Source organism: Papio anubis, chromosome 10 (genome assembly GCF_008728515.1).
Source record: "Papio anubis isolate 15944 chromosome 10, Panubis1.0, whole genome shotgun sequence".
In the NCBI taxonomy this organism is placed as follows: Eukaryota; Metazoa; Chordata; class Mammalia; order Primates; family Cercopithecidae; genus Papio; species Papio anubis.
In genome coordinates, this window is record NC_044985.1 from 12,686,300 (window position 1) to 12,704,400 (window position 18,101).

An 18,101-nucleotide genomic window follows, 5' to 3' on the forward strand; every position below is an offset into this window, starting at 1 on the left:
AAAGGAGTGAGCAGAGAGAGAGAGAGAGAGACAGAGAGAGAGAGAGAGAGGGGTGGGGGCAGAGAGGAGAATCAACAAGAGGAAACACACGTTCAAACGTGTACTGTATGCAGTACGTGGTCAATACATATTTTGTGAATGAATGGTAAAAAAATCAATATTAAAAAAAGAGCAAGTCGTATTTTTGAAAATGACAAAAACCAGATGCTTTTTCTGGGGATTGTGTCTTGAAAAAAGGAAGTGGAGTTATAATAAGACTAAGTCTCAGTAAATGCTAGTATTATGATTATTTTACATATTTTTTTATTATGCTTTAAGTTCTAGGGTACATGTGCACAACGTGCAGGTTTGTTACATATGTATACATGTGCCATGTTGGTGTGCTGCACCCATTAAGTCGTCATTTACATTAGGTATATCTCCTAATGCACTCCCTCCCCCTCCCCCCTCCCCACAATAGCACCTGGTGTGTGATGCTTCCCTTCCTGTGTCCAAGTGATCTCAGTGTTCAATTCCCACCTACGAGTGAGAACATGCGGTATTTGGTTTTCTGTTCTTGCGATAGTTTGCTGAGAATGATGGTTTCCAGCTGCATCCATGTCCCTACAAAGGACACGAACTCATCCTTTTTTATGGCTGCATAGTATTCCATGGTGTGTATGTGCCATATTTTCTTAATCCAGCCTGTCACTGATGGACATTTGGGTTAATTCCAAGTCTTTGCTATTGTGAATAGTGCCGCAATAAACATATGTGTGCATGTGTCTTTATAGCAGCATGACTTATAATCCTTTGGGTTTTAAAGTATTTCTCCTAGACTCGACATGGGAGCATGTACAAGGCTCTTGCTGTTTTATACTGGAAAATCTGCCTCCCCTGCCGATGACATTAAAGAGTGAAATCCCTGTATAGTTAGCCAGCCTGAAGCCTGCAAACAAGGTGACACCTAATTCCCTAGCACCTTGACTGCCAAAGATTTGAATGGAGGATCAACAATAGCACAAAAGGTTTCTGGGAGGTCTTGAAGCAGCGTACACAGCCGCAGCTGGGAGGAAAACAGGTAGAGGATGGGGAATTGGGAACCACAAGTTGAGTTTATCACAGCTCCTCCTTCTCTGAGGAGGTAAGATCAAGCAAGACCGTGCCCTTAACAGCCAGCAGAAAGGAGGTGAAGGTATCACATTCATTTCTATGTGGGACCCTCATGGCATCAAGCTTGAGGAGTTTTGCAACCATATGAATGATGGATTGACTTTTTCAGACTCCATTTGTTCTTCGCCATTCATGAAGAATTGAAGTTTTCAATTTTTCAGACATTTTGCCTCTAGATGAATGATTGAATCATGTAGTTGTCAGCTGATGTCTGATATCATATTGATTCAGGTTAGGGCTGTCTAGAGTATGAGGTTGTTTGTTCTTCTGAAGCCATGAGGAGGGGCCTTGCTGAGCACATTTCTGTAACCCAGTGCCTACTCCAGAGCAGACCCTGGGTAAATTTTTGTTGACTTTAAGAGGTAATAGATTTAAATTGCTTCTGAACAGACTTTTGTACCCGTTTTCTTGACTGCTGGCCAACAAATTCCATGGGAATGAACTCTACCATTTTTGTGAGATAAGATTTCATAGTGGTAAAAAGCAAAACTCTGGAATTAGACCTATGAACAAATCTCCATTTGCATAGTTACTTACAGGCTATGTGACCTTGAGACAATTACTGAAATTATCCGAGCCTCTGTTTACCCATCTGTAAAATGGGAATAATAACATTGCCAACTTATAGAATTCTTGTGAGCATTAGTTAAGCGTCAGGGGAGACACTGATTCAGGTGGATCATTTCCACTGCTTGGATGTAATGGATTGTTGTGTATCATTTTCATTTCCCTCTGGTGGTAGCACTTGCCAGCATGTGTTCTTCTTCAGGATGCTTGGACTTTTTACCTGCAGGAACCAAGAGAAGATGATCCAGAGAGAGAAGCCTCCTGAGGTGTAGGGTTGGAGAGAGTCCAGCCCTATGGGAGCATTGTCTGCTGCCTGAAGGGGTTTCTATAAGTGTATCTTTCTTCACCCCAGGGTAAACTTTATTAGAGCAATACCTCTCAGGTCCTTTGGCTATCCTTATCGATTCCACCACCTCTGGAGAGAGGACTGTGATGGGGAGGCCTTGGGGTGAAGTTTTCAGGAGGAGGCTCTATGGGAGGCCTCAGAGGGTTGTCAGTAGAGCAGCCTTTGAGCCTGCCTGAAATTGCATGCGGCTGGCATGGAGTAGCTCTGCTCACCTCTTTCTCCAGCTCTCCCTCATCCCCTCAGCCTTCCAGCAGCCCCTGCTCAGATCTTTCCCTCAGGAAATCTCTCCTTCATAATGCTCTGTCCCCGCCACTGTGAGCTCACACATCTTTCTTAGCATTATGTGGTAATGGCTGGTTTATGACAGCACAGATAATAACATATTTACCTTGCTATTTTAGGCTACTAGTAGAATCCTGGCACATCATGGGAGCTCCTTGACTTTTTCTACCCTTCCAGAGTTAGGATGCTTTGAGCTGCAGGTAACAGAACCCTCGATGAACACTAACTTTATTTCTGAAGATGTTCATCAACTTACAAAGCGGTTTAGAGGTAGGCACTACCAGGGTCTTTTGGTGGTTCAACAATTTTGGCTGGGACCCAGACACTTTATATCATGAGTGTCCAATCCTTGGCTTCCCTGGGCCACACTGAAGGAAGAATTGTCTTGGGCCACACATAAAATACATGAACACTAACAATAGCTGATGAGGTAAAAAAAAAAAATCACCAAACCTCATAATGTTTTAAGAAAGTTTGCAAATTGGTGTTGGGCCACATTCGAAGCTGTCTTGGTCCATGAATTGGACACACTTGCTTTATATTCTTCTTCTCTGAAACCTTGTGCTGATGCTTCAGCCTCAGGTTAGTACCTCATGGGTATAAGATGGCTGGTCCAACTCCAGGGCCCTGTGTTCTCAAGGAACTGCCACAGGAAGGGAGGTACCAAATCTCTCAAGCTCTCTCCTTAGAGAGATTGTATCTTTTTATTCTACACATGAAGGCCCCCTACGGACTTCCCCTTATGAATCATTGGCCAGAACTGTGTCCACCCCAAGACCAATCTATAGCTAAGATAAGTGGATTTCCTATTGAGTTAGAATGATCATGACTCATACCTTGAAAGGTGGGCTTGGGTTCTTGCTTCCTTCCGTGTGATCAAGGAGCCTCAGCCCACTAGCAGGGAGATGGAGAGGAATTGCCTGTGGGGCCAACAGTGAACATCTCCTACATGCTCCCCTTCCAAATTCTTTGCCCTGCCTGCCTCCTTCCTGGGGACCTAATCCATGACCCATGCCTGTAACCTTTGTTTTCTTCTAGAGATCAAAATCCCCACTAGACTAGTTGTTCTGAAGGGTTAAGAAATAACCCCTGTCACATGTTCGTTTTTGCTATGTTTGTCTGTTCTGTCTCTCTCAGTACAGTATAAAATCTTTAAAGATAAAGACACCAGCCTGGGCAAATGGTGAAACTCTGTCTCTACCAAACAAATACAAAAATTAGCCAAGTATAGTGACACACACCCTGTTGTCTCAGCTAATGGGGAGACTGAGTTAGGAGGATCGCTTAAGCCCAGAAGGCAGAGGTTGCCATGAGCCGAGAGAGCACCGCTGCACTCCAGCCTGGGTGACAGGGTGAGATTCTGTCTCAAAAAAAAAAAAAAAAAAAGCAGATAAATACTATATTATATTCATTTTTGTCTCTAGTACCTAGCACAGATCTTGGCAGTTCAATAGGCTTGCTGAATGAAACAAGTGACTGAAGTCTGAAATTTAGTGAGAAAGCCTTGTAGACTGGGGTAGGGATGAGGTTCCAGTTCAGTAAATAACTTACGTGTGTAGCACAGAAGAATAATTTTCCTAAATGCAAGGCTAGTGTCACACTCATGTCTATCTGTCTTGCAATGAGAATGCTGGGCCACTGCACAGGAGTACTCACAACATATTTATGACACTGAATTGGATGTCCTCAGGAGAGGAGGATAGACAAGTGGCCCCCAGCTTGCCACTCAGGTCCACCTGCCCGGGGACTCACCAGCTTTGGAGAGGTCATCAGATTGCTTGACATGTCATTCACACTACTCTACATGGTTCTTTTTTTGTTTGTTTTGTCTTTTCTTTTACACTACTAAATTCTTAAGCACTCCAGTATCTCTGGAGCCATAGGAAATTGTTATTTCCTAGGATGGGGAAATCCTTTGAAAAAGGCTTATCTTTGCCTCATAGGCTGCAAGTGGTTCAGGACTGACCCTCTCTTTGAGCTTGTTTTCTCATTCTCTAAATTGTTACTTGCTGTTGAGGATGCCTCATCTCTTGCACATTCAAAAATACACAATTTATTTTTAATCCAATTCAAGGATTAAAATCCAATCCAAAATGCAATTTTAATTAATTCAATTTCCTATAGCTTATGTACTTTCAAACAAGTAATTGATACCAACTTTCTAGAGAGTGAGGAAGGCTGGAGTCATACTATGATACATTTACTTGTTACACAGTGTCAATATCCTAAAAATTGCATGAACCATTGATGTTTATGGGTAGAATATCTCAAGGTTTACACATTCTAGTTGTACAGGAAGTAGGAGTCTAATTAACAGACCTCACAGAGGTCAAGATGGAGGTGAGGACAGCAGGCAAGGAGGAAAGAATCATGGGTCAGTGCACTTTTTCATCCATTACCCCTGCCATCCCCTTTAGGTTTTTTCATTGGCCACAGATGGATAAGACTGAGGGTGTAACTGGGGCTCGAGTCTATGGAAGGCTTGGCTCTTCTGAGCACACGTGACATTGAAATAATTAATTTGATGGAAGTGCAAGAAATGCATTATTACCTTGAGCCTACTAATACCTCTACATCTCTACAGTCCAGAGAAGAGCATTAATTCTGATAATGCTCCCTTGGCTTGATTATTATAGCTTTCTGAATTATGTCAGGTGCTGAAAGAACATATTTATGTGTTAAGTATATTCTGTTTGAGATGGACGAAAAGTGAACGATGTGTAAGAGAATACTATTTTGAAACATATGTCTGGCTTTTATATTTATTTATTTATTTTTCAATTAATTAATTAATTATATTTTTGAGATAGAGTCTTGCTGTGTTGCCCAGGCTAGAGTGCAGTGGTGCCATCTCGACTCACTGCAACCTCTGCCTCCTGGGTTCAAGAGATTCTCTCCTGAATAGCTGGGATTACAGAAGCATGCCACCACACCAGGCTAATTTTTAAAATAGTTTTAGTAGAGACAGGGTTTCACTATGTTGGCCAGGCTGGTCTCAAACTCCTGACCTCAGGTAATCCAACTGCCTCGGCCTCCCAAAGTGCTGGGATTACAGGTATGAACCACCGTGCCTGGCCATGTCTAGCTTTTAAACATGACTCCCTCCCTAATGAGCTGACCTTGACCAATGTTTGTAGTATCTGAGAGATTCAGGTTCTATTCCATAGTGAACTAGGGCATTACTACTTTTAATTCTGGATTCTTGTGAGAGTCAGATTGGATCACGTATGTAAACAGTGTCTAGTACCTAGTAGGTACTCACCAAATGTTAGTTCTGCTCATTGTATCTTGCAATATTTTAGAGTGTTAACACAGATATAATGGGATGTTTTATGTGGGATCCTTTTTGTCTCTTTTTTTGGCTGAGGCCCAATAAATTAGATGCCAGCAACCCCCATATAACAAAGTGAGATGTTCTGATGTTGAAGTACTTGCTAAGAAGATTAAATATCTGTTTCAGTCCATAATCCTCTTTTCCATATTGGGAAGTGTAGTTGAGATGCCAGTGCTCACCAATATCTCCTGTGCTTTCTTATGTTTCCTGATCTCCTTGCAGAACTAGGGTCACATGGTCTGGCTAGTGGTCTGTGTATGGATGGGACACTTGTCACTTCAAAGTGCAAAAGAATGGATGTGGCTTCCCCAAGTCTTGATTGCATTAACGCCAAAAGAAATCTATTCCCTAGCCTTGGTGGTTGTGGCTGAGCCATAAAACTGAAGTTGTCTGGATCTCAGGGTCACCTGATAGAGCAGCAGCCCTCATAAGACATCCAGATTCTCAGTGGGCTTTGCCTAAAAGTGGAACAAAATTTTGCTAAGCTGCCAACATTTTGGGGGTTAATTTGTGACTGCAACTTAATGTGACTGTATAAAGGAGAAACGGGCAAAGTTGGGAGAGGATTTCTTAGAGGAAGTGGTCAAAATGCTATAGCACGTTCTTCCCCTTGACCCTATGGGGAAGGGGAGGTGGGTGCTTCTCTTTCACTTCTGCCAGTGAGAGGGCTTGAGCTGTTCATGTGGAGATGATGAGGAATAGAGACTATAGGATACAGAGCAGGAGATACTGTGGCCAGCTGGAGAGCAAGCTGATTTGTGAATAGGTTACCCTTCTAGAGTTTGCAGGACAAGGATGCATGAAACAAGGTTGGAGCTGAGTGGAGGAGAGCTGACCTAGAGGTGGCTTGGGGGAACCTGGCCCAAGGCCATGTGTAGAGGATTTGGAACCCAATAGAACCGGTTATGTCCAGTGGTTAGGGACTGAGGAAGGAACCCAAAGCTGCCTGTTACAGGAGGCAGTGCCTACCATTGGCCTCTGAAATGTGAAAGAAAGGGCCCCTGAGAGAGTTGGTTTCAAGTCTCTGCTACAGCTGGAGGAAATCCTTTCCTGCCCTTGAATTCTGGAGGTGGCAGATGCATGTTAAATTATTTATATACATTTACGGTACACAAGTGCAATTTTATTAAATGAATATATTGCATAGTTGCGAAGTCTGGGCTTTTAGTGTGTCCATCGCTGGAATAACATACCTTGTACCCTTTAAGTAATTTCTCATCCTTTCACGTTGAAGGGAGGGGCAGATGAGCTAGGTGGGGAAGGGAGAAGGTGGCCTTGTCCCCTCTCCTGCATGAAGGAGCTATCCAGTTAAATGCAGTTGAGAGCTTTGACTCTTGCCGGGAACTGAACAGCTTTATTAAGAAAAAAGATTGGGAGTCTAAAGTAGAGAATTTTCATGTAATAAAATTGTACTTGTACTTCCTAAATTTATACAAATAGATAAAAAGTAGAGGGTTTTTAAAAGATACGCAGTGACAAAAAATATAAAATCTTTTTTTTTTTTTAAAGCATAGGAAAGAATTAGTCTCTTAAAGCAGGTTTGAGTTGAATGGGTATAGAGAGGAGGAAAGTTTTTTTTCCTGAACTCCCTCTTGCAAATGTATGGTTTCATTCACAAGCATCACGTGATCATAATGTAACGATTGCGTTAACACCAAAACACCCAAAACAGGAAACAGGACAATAACCTGAAATGTATGATAACGATACGTCTTTTCTTGAACTACGTCACAGAATATGAAACTGAGTGTAACATATTTATTCTCTTAATTGATACAGAATAAGATACTGAGTCAGGCTTATGCGCCGTCCATACGCATAAAACCGTCCTAAAAATCAATTAGTCGTAATGCGAAATTGCTTGATAGAGCTCAGAGAATTTGACAATAATTTTCCTAAATGTCTTTTATTGTCTGCAGCAGTAGAAACAGCAAAACCAGAGATTTTACTTTGCAAACATGTTCCATGAAGAAACAGGTAATTACATTTTTATCAACTGCACTTCCTGCCTTTTAAAAATGGTTGTGTTTTATCCACCTCTAAAGTGTTTTGCCTTGTCTACTGTTCTGGGCAAGAGCAGCAAATAGTGCAGTGATAAGCTCAATAATTACGGTCACTGTAGGCTCTGGAAGGGTTTTATGGCTGGAGTCAATGGGCGGCATTATTATCTGAGGCCATCACACTGGGTTAAGTGTCTTTCGCGACAAATTTTCAGAGAATTTCAGTGTGTCTTTCTTCTCATCAGTGTAGCCTAGTGGGAGGTGGTGTTGGACAATGGGTAAACAGGGGCTTTGTAGATGATAGCCCCAACACAAACCTCTACTTTGCTTGATAACCATGCACTCTTGGGCAAGTCATGACCTACTTAAGCCTTGTGTTTCTTCTGCATAACATTATTATTATTAACTACTGTAGGTTACTATGAGGATTAAATGTAATAGTATGGATACAGCACTATCACGGTACCAGGTAAAGGACACCAAAAGACTAATAAAATAAACAATGATTTTAGAGTAATGATATAATGGTACTAACCTGAATGACAGGATAGAATGAATATTATTAAAAGAATGAAATAAAAGCAATGAAATGAAAATTGGATAACTGTGTAAAAAGACAATGATAAAACAATGTAAAATTGATAGAATTATTATTACAACAAAATGAGCACATGTCACGACCCAAGACATACATTCTTCCTCATTAAAATTGTTTTGTAACTAGGATAAGCCTGATACGTTCTTTGACAGCTCAGGAAATAGTTGATAATTATGTAAGCCATTTAGGACTCTTTCTTTTAAAATAACATATGCAAAGCATTTGGCGTACTGGAAGACTCACCAAATTTGTGTTTGTGTCATTTCTTTGTAGTATTCTTAGCTCAAGTCAGGAAATACCATTCTCCCAAGGCTTTGCACATGGTCTCCTCCCAATTGGTTTGTTGGTGCTTGAACTGTATTTGAATTACCTTAAAAAGGTATGAGCACGCGTCTCTGAACATAAACCAATTGCTCCGTATGGACTCCTGTTTCTAGAAATATAGATAAACTTACAAATCTCTCTTTCTTGCATACAAAGATGAGAGGGGATTGTTCCTTGCAGAGAAGTTAGGTGTTTCCTTTAACCTAATGAAAAGACTGCAAAATACTAGAAATAGACAGCCTGTAACTTATTCCCTACTGAACACATGGATCCTAGGTTTATATCTGGGGCCATCACTTGCAGAATTGGACACTGTAGCTTTGAATCAGTGCCATTCAGCCCCAGGCTGAGGGCTCAAGTGTCCCCAGGGGCGCTGGTGCGTATGGGGAGGATCTGGGGCCAGACAAAGCAAGAGGGATGCTTGTTTGCTTGTTTCTCTTTTTGTTGTTGTTGTTGTTGTTATTGATTTTTTTCTCATTGGTTATTCTGCTAAAGCTGTCTGTGCTTTGTGTGAGGAGAGCTGAGGTGGCAGAAAGACGGAAAGCACCAACACCCATCAACACAGTGTGTGGGGCTCCATTGTGCTCAGGTTTTGCCCGTCCAGGTGTTCTCTGGTTTACAGATTATTAGACACTTCTCTTTTCTCTGTCCTTTCCTAGCTGGGATGCCATCTGGCTTTTCCCTTTGGGTGCTATTTCTCAGACAGTGACAGTGATAAATAATAAACATAAACCATCCATTTTCCTCTGGCCAGCAGCTTTCTAAGGGTCATAAAGACATATGTGTGCACTTAACGTGGAGCCACCTCTCTCCTTGCTCATTTATTTGCTGCAGCTTTTATTCTCCTTGCTCTGTGTTTATCTCCTTCATTAGTAGCCTCTCACAGATCATAAGAGTAATCTATTCTTCTTTTGGTTGTTTCCTCCCATTATAATGGTAACATGCCAATTTTAGAAATTTGACATTTCAGAAAATTGGAAAGTAAGAAAAATAAAACACTGCTGAAATCCCACCACTGGGAAATACTAGCTATTTACATTTTGCTGTATTTCTCTCGACACATACACACACACACACACGCATGCACACACACAGTTGAAATCCTATCACCAATTTATTTTTATGTCTGTTTTTTTCCAACAACATTTATGAGCATTTTCTTGTATCAGAAAACATGTTTTTTAATAACTTTAATGACCAATAATATTCCATTGTATGGATATTTCCCATTTATGTAACCTTTCCCTTATTTTTGTGTCTAATTTTTTACTGTCATAGACAATGCCGCTGTGAGCATCTTTTCCTATACCTCTTTGTTGATCCTGGAGAGACTGAGATGCACGGTGTTAAACTGCTCTCCGGCGGAGCTGTGCCCATTTGCAGTTTCTTCCATGGTGTGCCAGAGTTCATCTCACTCCCTCTATCCCCAGGAAGTATCATATTTTATTCCCTATCTTAGAAACTTAAGAAATGGCATTTTACTGTATTATAATATATATTTCCTTGACAGTATACCCTGTATGGCCTGCTTTATGTACTCAGGGTACAAATGTGATCAATTTGTTCTAATTTTCCCAAAGGGTTATTTTTTTTTAAACATTATTGCCAATATTTGCAGGAGGTTTAATATGTCCATCTTGAGACCTCCCAGCAACACCCGCATCTCAGCCTCATCTGACAATCCACAGAGTGGAATTGGTTCAACTTCCAAACGTTGGAGAAGGAGATAACTGGAGTCTCAGCAGCATCTTCTACCAGAGGTTGCCAAGGGGTGTCTCTGTTGTAGACTGTTCTCGTACAGTTCGGGTCCTTATCTGTGGACCTTACACTTGCTCGCCCATTGGTGCCAAGTTCACAGTGGTGCTAGTTTTGTATGGGTGTTGGGGAGGGGTGTGCTTATAGCATCACCCATGCTACCCTAGATACAGCCTGTGAGCTTCAGGGTCTCCTGTTGTGCCTGGGTCATTAGACACCTTCTCCCTCTTGGTGAGGTCCCTTTGGTGCCCTGGATATCCTTCCTCTTGACAAAGGGTCAGGAGCATCTGGTCCAGCCAAAGTGCCAGTTTTGAATCTGAGACCAGGGACAAGACGATGAGCACCAGAAAGTCCCTGGGCTGCAAATGCAAACTGATCCAGCCTTCCAGATCTGCCCACCAGAAAGAGGTCATGTTTGCTAAAGCACTGGGGGAGAGTATAGGTTCTCTGGGGTCTGACTGCCTCACTTTGTTTTTTTTTCTTTTTTATTTCTTATTTATTTATTTATTTATTTATTTATTTATTTATTATTATTATTATACTTTAAGTTCTAGGGTACATGTGCATAATGTGCAGGTTTGTTACATATGTATACTTGTGCCATGTTGGTGTGCTACACCCATCAACTCGTCAGCACCCATCAACTCGTCATTCACATCAGGTATAACTCCCAATGCAATCCCTCCCCCCTCCCCCCCCCCCGATAGGCCCCGGTGTGTGATGTTCCCCTTCCCGAGTCCAAGTGATCTCATTGTTCAGTTCCCACCTATGAGTGAGAACATGCGGTGTTTGGTTTTCTCTTCTTGCGATAATTTGCTAAGAATGATGGTTTCCAGCTGCATCCATGTTTGCTAAAGCACTGGGGGAGAGTATAGGTTCTCTGGGGTCTGACTGCCTCACTTCGTTTTCTTTTTTTTTTTTTTTTTAATTTTATTTTAAGTTCAAGGGTACATGTGCAGGTTTTGTTATATAGGTAAACTCATGTTGGGGTGGTTTGTCATACAGATTCTTTCATCACCCAGATATTAAGCCTAGTATCTAATAGTTATTTTTTCTCATCCTTTTCCTTCTCCCAGCCTCCACCCTGTAATAAGCCCCAGTGTGTGTTGTTCCCTTATATGTGTCCATGTGTTCTCATCACTTAGCTCCCACTTATAAGTGAGAACATGTGGTACTTGGTTTTCTGTTCCTGTGTTAGTTTGCTAAGGATAATGGCCTCCAGCTTCATTCATGTTCCTGCAAAGGACATTATCTCATTTTTTTATCTGCATATTATTCTATGGTGTATATATACCACATTTTTTTAATCCAGTCTATCATTGATGGGCAGTTAGGTTGACTCCATGTCTTTGCTATTGTGAACAGTGCTGCAGTAAACATACATGTGTATGTGTCTTTATGATAGAACCATTTATATTCCTTTGGGTGTATCTCCAGTAATGGGATTGCTGGGTTGAATGGTAGTTCTGTTTCTAGGTCCCTAAGGAATCACCATACTGTTTTCCACAATGGTTGAACTAATCTACAATCCCATCAAAAGTGTTATAAAGCATTCTTTTTTCTCTCCAACTCTCCAGCATCTGTTATTTTTAGACTTTTTAATACTAGTCATTCTGACTGGTGTGAGAAGGTACCTCATTTAGTTTTGATTTACATTTCTCTAATGATCAGTGATGTTGAGCTTTTTCTTGTATGCTTGTTGGCTGCATGTATATCTTCTTTTGAAAAGTTTCTGTTCATGTACTTTGCCCACTTTTTAAAGAAGTTTTTTTTTTTTTTCCTTGTAAATTTGTTTAAGTTTCTTATAGATGCTGGGTATTAGACCTTTGTCAGACACATAGTTTGCAAAAATTTTCTTTCATTCTGTAGGTTGTCTGTTTACTCTGTCGATAGTTTCTTTTGCTTTGCAGAAGCTCTTTAGTTTATTTAGATCCCATTTTTCAGTTTTTGCTTTTGTTGCAATTGCTTTGGGTGTCTTTGTCCTGAAATCTTTTTCCATTCCCATGTCCACAATGGTATTGCCTCTGTTGTCTTCCAGTGTTTTTAGAGTTTTGGGTTTTACATTTACTGACTACCTGACTTTGAATCTTGGCATTACCATTTCCATGATGGGTCATACTGTGCAATTTGTTTAATCTCGGTAAGCCTCAATTTCCTGATCTATAGAAGAAGGATTATGTGAGTACCTTTCTTATAGGATTCTAGTGAGGATGAAATGAGATAAAATGTGAAGTATATTGTATAGTTCTTGGCAGAAAGATATTCAACAAGAGTTAGCTACAAAACTATTATGCTACACAAACTCAAAAGTCCTATTACGCTAAAATACTTTACTGCATTATGTGAAGAAACTGCTGGAAATTTATTTCTTACTTAAAATTCTGTCTTGACTTTATTGATTAGTAAGGTTAAACTTTTCCCCCCAACTTTATTTGCTATGTTTATTCGTTCTTTGGTGAATTGCCATTCAAGACCTCTCCCGTTTTCTGCTTTCTTTTTTAAGTAACACTCTTTATTTTTAGATAATTGTATATTGACATGCAGTAATAAGAAATAATATAATAATAAGAAATAATACAAAGAGAGTCCATGTAACATTTTCCTCAGTTTCATACATATATATACACACACATACATATACATATATACATACACACACATCACATATGAGTGAATATATGTGCACATATAAGTGAATATATATTCACTTACTTATTCTGTTTCTCCCTTGTTCGGATTGGAAAATTTCAATTGTTTTATCTTCAAGGTAATATTTCCCTTGCCCTCAGCATTGTACTGTTGGGTCCAACCACTGAGTTTTATTTAGGGTATTGTATACTTTTCAGTTCTAAAATTTCCATTTGGTTCTTCTTTGTGTCTTCTGTTTATTTGCTGAATCTTTCTATTTTTGTCCTTTGTTTCAAATGTCTTCTTAATTCACCTTAAGTATTATACAATGACTGATATAATTCTAACATTTATCTGTGTTGATGCCTATTTTTTTTTTTTCTATTCAAGTTGAGATTTTTCTGGTTCTTTGTATATCTTGTGATGATTTTTTTACTGAAACCTGGACACGTTTGGTATTATGTGTTGAGACCCGGGATCTTATCTAGATCTTCTATTTTTGCTGTCATTTTGTAGCATTGCTCCATTAGAGGAAGGGGCTGCACTACTCATTACTGCCAGGTACAAGTGGGAATCCTGGTTCCTCACTTGCTCTCTGTTGGCACCCAAGGGGTCATTACTGCTGGCTGGGGTAGGAGTTCTGGCTTCCCACTAGGTCTTTGCTGATACTACCTTGCCTAGGAGAGGTAGGGGTGCCTTGTTACTGCCCCTGCAATGGCCTTTGCTGATGCCATGGGGGAAGGGTGCTCTCATCCTCCCTGGATGGTGGTAAGGGTCTTTATTCTCCACTAGGCCTCTGATACCAATCCACCTGTGACTGCTGGAAGGTGACCTGTTACTGGGCGGCGGGGGAGGTGGTTCAAGCTTCCCACATGGTCTCCACTCACACTATGAGAGCGGGGGACCTTGTTACTGCCCAACCAGGATGAAAGTCTGGGCTCCTTACTTTGCCTTCTCTGACATCATTCCAGTCTGGGGTAGTAGGGGCACCTTGTTAGTCAGAAGAGGGTGGAAGTCAAAGCTACCCATGAGGTCTTTGCTGGTGTGGATGGGGGTTGAGTGGAATAGAGCAAATTATTATCAATAAGTGATCTGTCTTGCTAGGTTTCCCCTTTCTTGGGGTCCTTTTGGGGTGATATTTTGTATATTTTGTTTTTGGCCTGCCCTCATCAGTATTTCCAGGTTGCTGGCTTCTTCAGCTCCAAGTCTGGGATACTCAAGGCAAACAAAACAAACAAAACAAAACAAAACAAGCAAACCCAGGCCACTCAGCGCCACGTTGTGCCTTGGGTCCGAGGTTCCTAGCCAATCTGCCTTCCTTCTTCTCTCCACCTTTCAGAGGCGTCTCATTTGTTTTATATTTAATGTCTAGAGTTTTTAATTGCACTTAGTGGCAGGAATTGAGAAGCTTACATCTATTCCATCTTTCCAGGAGTGCAAGTATCTCACTACTTCCTTAAAAAAATAAGATCTTTTTCTTATATGCCTTTTCTAAGTAAATATTAAGGATATCAACCTTCTGACTGTCAGAACTATAAAATACAGATTTTTTTCATTTGTGGTTATTTGTATGCTTTTCTAAGACCTAAGCTTCATTCTGTGGGGGCATTTATAAAATCATTTTTGTGATAATGGTAAGGTACAAAGCATTGGTGTTTAGATCTTTGGGCAGGCTGAGGTATGTAGGGTCTGTCCTGTTACCATGGATATATAAGTGATAATTAGTTCAGAAGAGTTCAGTTTCACTGGCAGATTTAAGATTTGCATGTTCATGTCCTTGAGTAGAAAGTGGGACTTTCAGGGGACTGACCCAGAAACTGCTGTCAACACAAGGTTTGCTTTGGGTTCTCTCTGGGCTGGGAAAGTTCCTGTTAGTGATCTGGGATCCATGCTGGCTCTGCTGATGGATATCAGTGAGATCTTCATGCCTTGGACATAGCTGCAGTGAATAACCTGCCCCCTTGGCTAAACACTGGGAACCTGCTCTTTATGACTGAATGTTGCAAAGTTGAGACTCTCCTGGGACTCAGTGACCCTGGGTTTATATTTTATATGGCATTTTCAGGTAGCTTCTGGGCTTTCTGGTCCCCATAATGAGGGGTGGTCCTTGGGAAAATTGTGACCTTGGGGATGTGATGTTGGATGATTCCATCTCTGTTCTTTCCCTTTATTTACTCATTTATTAAATCATCGATCCCATTGTTCATCAACTTATTAAATTACTACATTATTTTTGGGAGTCATGGAGGAAACATGAATGAAAAACATCGTTTTTTCTTACAGGATGATAGTGGCAGGGAAGACAACGATCATTACATTCAGTGACACAATGGAGAGGAACACGCGATCATCCAGAGTGCACAGTAGACAGGGATAGGCAGTCAAGGAGGCCTTCACTATGGAGGGGACACCTCAGCTGAGTCTTGCTGGGAAAAAGGAATTAGCCAAGTACAGTAGGAGCAGGAGAGTGGGGCTGACCACTGAGGCAGAAGGAACAGAGAAATGTGAGGTATCCTGAGAGGTGAGAGAAGAGAGGCCCCAGGGGATAGAATGGCTTAGATTGAAGGATTATAAATAGCCACCTGCCCTTGCCAGTAGTGAAAGTAACAGAGACATGCAAGCAAAACCTTCAACAGATTTCTTTTATTTCAAATGGAACGTATCATAAAAAATTAGACTATCCACTATGGTTAGTCGTATCGTCAGGCTTCCCAGCTTAGATTTAAGCCTGAAGGCCGGGGGCAACCTTGTTTTTTGCAGGACAGTGGCACAATGTCCCAGAAATGTCATTCTGTCATGTGGAAGAAGAGTGGACTGGATGTTTTGTCGTGGGTGTGGTCACTGGCCACTTCAGTCTTGGAAGAATTCAGTGTGTTCATTATACTATGATATCAATGACTTTACATGAACCCAAAGCAGTATTTTGTGTCTCTGTTGTAAATGACAATTAGGAGAATGTAAGACAGTCCCAGTTTTGGGGTAAACCCACAAGCCATACTACCTATGTGGACATATTGTGGAGGTTTAGAATCTGCCCGCCTTTCTTTCCCATAAGCCACAGATAACTGAGCTTGGCTATCAGCAGATAAATTCTTTTCCACCCATCTGTTTATGTAAATAACAGAAGGGCCTCTGGTGGGTTGTGAAGATTGTCCTGAATGAGAATATAGCTACTAATCAATGCTTTGGAAAAATGATAAAAGTTGCCGGTAAAAGGGGGAAATAAAGACTAATTCCCATTCATTATTTTCCTTTGGATCAGAAACCATTAAAACGTAAATCAAACCTTGAAACACTCAGTCAAACAGACATGGGAAAACATAGGAACAAAGGGTGTTTGAGGTAGACGATGGGTGGGGGGGGTGGGTATGATATTTGCTATCCCCAAGAAACAATACTGCTTTCATCAAAGGGAAGAAAAAATAAGTTCTCTGGCTTTCTGTGTCCTGAGGCTGAGTTTAATTAAGGCAAGAAAGGGCAGAGAGAACTGATAAATAAAACAAAACCTAGATCTGTAGGAAACTGCCCTAGAGAAGTTAGAGGAGTGCAGTGCTGGTAATTATCATTACATGAGGGATGAAATATGTCAAGGAGAGAGGATGTCATGTGGACAATATAATGAAGTGCCATATGGGAGGGGATAGTAAAATCCAAACACCTTTTATAATACCAGAACTAAGATGCGGGGAGCATGCTCAAACACTGGTTCTTTGCAGTTTGACAAAACGGATCTTAGATGCCTTCGTCTTTATCAACTTAGGAGATGGAACCAGTGGGACCTGCAGGGTGATGTCCTTGGCCCAGTGCCGCTTATGAAAGAGAAACACTGAGAGATAAATTGTATGCATAGTAAGGGTCATATTTCAAATGATCTCAGGGCAAAGGAGATATGGACAGAAGCATAAGAGGTAACAAGAATACCTGGAGCAAATGGAAAGCCACATTGTCAAATGTGGGATGGCAAACCCATGTTTGTCCCTTTTTGTCTGGGTGACTTTGGGCAGGTCATGACTTCTCTAGTCAACATACAGGGCTAAACTACATCTACTTTATTTTAGGTGTTGTTACAAAGATTAGATAAATTAATATCTAAGGCACTTAAACAGCATCTGGCATATAGAAAACACAATATATAAAAATTTTAAAAACTTTTGTGATGAGAGTTTTCTGCCTAAGCCATTATGGGGACCCAATTTGAAATAGTACAAAAATAAAAACAAAAGGCATTGGGTAGCTCTGAGCCAACCTATAGAAGAGTCTAGAGTTAAGGCAGTGAGAAATAAACACCAGCACCCAATGGGCCATGGGAAGCAACAGGATCATAAGAAGGAGGCTAAGCCATGAGTCTGGGAGGACTGGAGAAGGCCTGGAATCCAAGCTTGGTTGGATCAAGCTGAGGGCATGTGCAAGCTCTCAATAGGCGGGGATTTATGTCACTTTTGCTCATTCTTATAAGCCCATGCCCAGAACCATGCCTGGTACGTAGTAGATACTCTCTAAATATTTGTTGAGCAAATGGCTGAAGTGTTAAGTGGGCTCTGGACATGGTGGCTTGGTATACAGGAACAGGATTAGGATGGACAATCATTAGAGGTAAGCAACCTTAAAGGTCCAGAGAACTCCTAAACAGTCTAGGTTTTCTGCAGTGTCCATAAGCAGAAAATCCTGAAACTGGGATAACAGAAGAAACCCAAAGTAAGATTAAAGCAATAGAAAAATGATATTTCTAAAGAAATGAAGAACAACTTGGATGCTCAGAATTACGGAGCTAGAATAAGGAGGGCTGAGCAACATCAATTAATGTATTTTTCTCTCTCTCTTCCTCCCTCTTTATGGTGACTCTCTGTCTTTAATCTACTGGTCTTTTCTGTCATAATGAAGTAGTTGCCTTCACATTTTCTTTCTTTTTTTTTTTTTTACATTATAGGTTTAGGGAATAATGTGCAGGTTTGTTATACGGGTATATTGCATAGTGGTGGGGTTTGGGTCTCTATTGAACCCATCACCCCAAATAGTGAACACAGTAGCCATTAAGTCATTTTCAACCCTTGCTATCCTTTCTCCTTCCTGCCCCTGCCCTTGGAGTCCCCAGTGTCTACCGTTTCCATCTTTATG

General features: G+C 40.9%; 1 long non-coding RNA gene across 9 annotated transcripts in view; it reads left to right on the forward strand.

Moving 5' to 3' along the window:
• The first annotated feature begins 731 nt into the window (after nucleotides 1–731).
• LOC110740845 overlaps nucleotides 732–18,101 on the forward strand; it is a 551,890-nt gene continuing 534,520 nt past the window's right edge. For 6 of the 9 annotated variants that reach the window (XR_002516034.2, XR_002516035.2, XR_004176477.1 and 3 more), the window contains exon 1: nucleotides 732–2,617. This is a non-coding gene — a long non-coding RNA (uncharacterized LOC110740845). Of the gene's footprint in view, nucleotides 2,618–7,600; nucleotides 7,659–18,101 lie in introns of all 9 variants that reach the window. The other 3 variants (XR_004176479.1, XR_004176480.1, XR_004176481.1) reach the window with 3 other exon arrangements.